The sequence below is a fragment of the Octopus bimaculoides genome, chromosome 8, assembly GCF_001194135.2.
Source record: "Octopus bimaculoides isolate UCB-OBI-ISO-001 chromosome 8, ASM119413v2, whole genome shotgun sequence".
Taxonomy (NCBI): Eukaryota; Metazoa; Mollusca; class Cephalopoda; order Octopoda; family Octopodidae; genus Octopus; species Octopus bimaculoides.
The window spans coordinates 77,065,652-77,070,759 of record NC_068988.1 but is presented as its reverse complement, the minus strand read 5'-3'; positions in this window follow the sequence as shown (position 1 = coordinate 77,070,759).

The following is a 5,108-nucleotide window of genomic DNA, read 5'->3' as shown; positions in this document are numbered from 1 at the left end:
GATCTTATATATACATATATATATATATATGCTATATATCCTCCTCCTCATCATCATCATTTAACGTCTGTTTTCCATGCTGGCATGGGTTGGACGGTTTGACAGGTCTGGGGAACCAGCGGCTGCACCAGACTCCAATCTGATCTGGCAATGTTTCTACAGGTGGATGCCTTTCCTAATGCCAAACATTCCGAGAGTGTAGTGGGAGCCAGTCAGGTGGTACTGGCATCGGCCACGTTCGGATGGTACTTTTTACGTGCCGTCGGCACAGGAGCCAGTCAGGTGGTCCTGGCATCAATCACATTCGGATAGTGCTTCTTATGTGCCACTGGCACAGGAACCAGTCAGAATGTATTGGCATCGACCACTTCAGATAGTGCTTTTTATGTGCCACCGGAACAGGACCCAGTCATGGAGCACTGGACACAGCTACGATTTTGGTTTTAGTTGACTCAACAGGTCTTCTCAAGCATATCATATGCCGAAGCATATCATATAGCTCTTAAATGGGCCGGACATGCAACACTGGCATCGGCCATAGCTCGATTTCACTATAGATGTTGGGTCTTCTCAATCACAGCATATCTCCAAAGGTCTCGGTCTACTGTCATTCACTCTGTGAGGCCAAATGTTCGGTCAAGCTTCACCACCTCATCCCATGTCTTCCTGGGTCTATCTCTTCCACAGGTTTCTTCCACAGTTAGGGAGTGGCACTTTTTCACACAACTGTCCTCATCCATACATAACAGCCCTCACCATTTGCTATTACTGTCGTGTATTTACTTGTTTTTACTGTCTTGTTCTCACTGTCCTGTTCTTGTAAACACTTTCACCCTCCGCAAAAAAATTCCAAATTTTATTTAATTTGCTTTGCGGGAAAGATTGTTCCAACGACGTCGCATATTGTCCTTGCCTTCGAAATGCGGAGTAGATGGACAGGGACAACTGACGAAGGGATATACTCTTTATGTTGCATGTCTCGTTTCTCTGTTTGTTTTTTTCGTTGTTCGAAAAAAGTTCGTTTTCTGTTTTCGTTTTTCGTTTCTCGTTGTGTTTAACGTTTGTTTTGATGTCCTGTACCCATATATTCATGTATGTATACATATAGATGCAAGTATGTACATATATGTATGGATATATGCATATATCTATATATTTATATTATTATATGCATATATACATATACATATACATGTATACATATATATGCATACATATACATGTATATATATACATACACACACACACACACACACACACACACACACACACACATATATATATATATATATATATATATATATATATATATATATATATATATATATATATATATATATATATATACATATACATGCATACACACATATATATATACATTTATATATGCATATGCATAATATATAAGTGTGTGTGTGTGTGTGTGTATGTATGTATTATGTATGCATGTATATATGTAATGTGAGATAATAGTTTCACTATTAATAGTGAAACTGGTGAAAGTGAAATTATTTTCTCACATTACAATAGAGATGTTATTGTTTCACTTTTGACACATGATACCGAAACAGTGTAAGGGATTGATCCATTCTCGCATTAGGCATGACGTTGAAGATATGTTTGGTCCATGACACTCCATAGAACTTAAGTAGGGCATGTGTAAAATTTGAATGAAATTGGTTGCGTAGTTCTTGAGTTTTAGTAATGCACAGACGTATTTTCAGTTTTATATATATAGATGTGTGTGTGTATGTATATACATGTGTGTGTGTGTGTAAACATGTGTATGTGTGTGTGTGAGTGTGTATGCATCATCATCATCATCATCATCATTTAACGTCCGTTGTCCATGCTGGCATAGGTCGAACGGTTTGACCAGGGTTGGCAAGCTGGAAGGCTGCACCAAACTCCATTCTGATTTGGCATGGTTTCTACAGCTGGATGTCCTTCCTGATACCAACCACTCCGAGAATGTAATGGGAGCTTTTATGTGCCACTGTCACAGGTGCCATTTGTGTGACACTGCTATCTGCCATGACTGAGATTTTGCTCAGCTTGGTGGGTCTTCTTCTCAAGCATGACATAATGCCAAGGGTCTTGGTCATTGCCTCCAAGAGGCCCAATGCTCGAAAGGAACTCAGCTCCTTTTCTTCCATGAAGCTCAACACTCAAAAGGTGCTCTTTATGCACCACCGGCACATGACATCCACATTAGTCCCAATTATGATTTCACTTGGCTTGCCAGGTCTTCTCAAACACAGCATATCACCAAAACCCTCGGTTGCTAGTCGTTGTCCCTGTGTGGCTCAAATTTTGAAGATCATGCTTCACCACCTCATCCCATGTCTTCTTGGGACTACTTCTACCACAGGTTGTCTCCACAGTTGGAAATTGGCATTTTTTTACACAGCTGTCATTGTCCATATGCATCACATGACTATACCAGTACAGTCATCTCTCTTGCAGACTACATCTGATACCTCTTACGCCTAATTCTTCTTTCAAGATGCTTACACTCTCTCAAACATGCACATTGGCATTGCACATCCAGTGAAGCATACTGGCTTCATTTCTTTCAAGCCTATGTATGTCCTCGGCTGTCATAGCCCATGTTTCCCTGCCATGTAGCATGGATGTTCGTACACAGGTATCAAATAATCTGCCTCTCAAACTTTGCCCAGCCTAATCTTATTCACATAGCTATACTCTCAGAGCATCCACCCCCACTACTAACTTGGTCACCTAGATAATGGAAGCTATGTACTACCTCTATCTTGACCCCTGCAGTTGATGAAGTCTATTTTCTGCACATTTTCAGCGCTTATTGTACTTGTGCCTTTTCCACATACAAAAGCTAGTTTCTTTGTTAGCCTTCCTCTGATATTGCTGCACATTTTATGTGTCCAAAGCTTACTCCAGGTGCATCTTATGGAGTTTCTACCTACGCTTTTTCTACAGATCCAGCAGGGCCACTAACTGAAGGGATTTATGATTTGTCTGCCTTCCTACTTACTAAGGCCTTGGTTTTTGCTCGGTTAACTTTAAGGCCCTTTGATTCTAGACCTTGCTTCCATACCTGGAACTTCTTCTCTAGTTCTGGTAGTGATTCAGCTATGACAAGGTCATCAGCATAGAGGAGCTCCCAGGGAAAACTGTCTTAAATTCCTGTGTTATTGCCTGGAACACTATGATGAACAAGAGGGGGCTGAGCACCGATCCTTGGTGAACCCCTACTTGTACCCTGAATTCTTCCCTGTATTTGTTGCCAACACTGACCTTACTGGTAGCATCCTTGTACAAGGCTTGTACAACTCTCACCAACCACTCGTCTATCCTTAGTTTCCATATTGACCACCAGATAAGGGTTTGGAGGTCTCTGTCAAAGGTTTTCTCCAAGTCAGCAAAAACCAAGTACAGCTGTTTATCTTTGGCTTGGAATTTCTCCTGCAGTTATTTTACCAGAAATATAGCATCAGTGGTGCTTCTCCCTGGCACAAAACCAAACTGCATCTCATCTAGACTTACTGTCTCTCTGATTAGTTGGGCTATGATCCTCTCTGTAACTTTTATCATCTGATCCAACAATTTGTTACCTCTGTAATTAGTTCTATCTAAGGCATCACCTTTACCTTTTTAGCAGTTGACTATGATGCTGCTACACCAGTCATTGGGTATGACTCCTTTTGAACCACCTGAGGGGCTTTCCTTGTTTTCATATCCTTGATTATTTTATCTACCAAGGTGCTGTCGCTTCAGGTAGCTGGTCCTTCAACTGGGTCAACATTTGGCAGACTCTCCTCCTCCTATTCATTCTCCATGTTCAGCAGTCTTTCATAATAGCATCTCTAAACTTCTTTCTTTGCAACATCATTAAATGCAAGTGCATCATCATCCATGAAGACACATTTCTTTCCTATGACATCATGATTTTATCTCACCCACTGTTTTGCAATCCAAAATACTTCAGTTCTTTGATCTTCACATCACTGAACATAAACAAACTTCTTTTCTGCTTCTCTCTTGGCTAGATATACTTGTCTCCTAGCTTCCCTTCTGACTATCTAATACAGTTCCCTGCTACCCTCATTCTTCCAGCCTTCCAAGCCTGTTTCTTTGCTCTAATGGCCCTGTCTACCACATCATTCCATCACCACGTTACCCTAGGTCTAGTTGGAGCTTTACACCAGCCACAGAATTGGTTTGTGGCACTCAGTAAGCTGTCCCACAGGAATTCTCAGATGCCCTTTGTGTCACAAGTTTGTAGCTCCTCCTCCCTCTAATCAAATTTCTCAGTTAGGGTGTCCCTAAATCTCTGACCATATGAAGGGTCTTTAAGCTTCCAAATTCTTTTCCAGATTGGCCTTTTTTTCAACATCCCTGTAGGAGTTTTCAGTATAAGAGAAGAAATTATCAGTGTAAGAGAAGAGATTACCAGTACGTGAGAAGGGATTTCCAGTACGAGAGAAGGGATTTCCGGTATTGGTGGTGGGGGCAGGAAAGGGTAGGCACATCGTGAACAAGCAATGGTTAGCTTTGCCACAAGAAAATTGAAATAGTAGCAAGAAGACAATAGTGAGGTGGACAGAGACTTTATCTCTGAGTGGTGGTGGGTGGATATCATGATAAAGAATGATAGTTGAGAACACATGAGAATTATGACAAGTGTATATATATCATCATCATCATCATCATGTGTGCTGTACGTGAGAAGACCCGGCAAGCCAAGTAAGATCGTTGCCAGTGCCCCTGGACTGGCTCTTGTGCGGGTGGCACATCAGATGCACCATTTTGAGCGTGGCCGTTGCCAGTACCGCCTGGCTGGCTCCCGTAGGATTTTCGAGCGAGATCGTTGCCAGTGCCCCTGGACTGGCTTGTGCGGGTGGCACATAAAAGACACCATTTCGAGCGTGGCCGTTTTCGTGCGGGTGACACGTAAAAGCACCCACTACACTCTCTGAGTGGTTGGCATTAGGAAGGGCATCCAGCTGTAGAAACTCTGCCAAATTAGATTGGAACCTGGTGTTGCCATCCGGTTTCACCAGTCCTCAGTCAAATCGTCCAACCCATGCTAGCATGGAAAGCGGACGTTAAACGATGATGATATATAT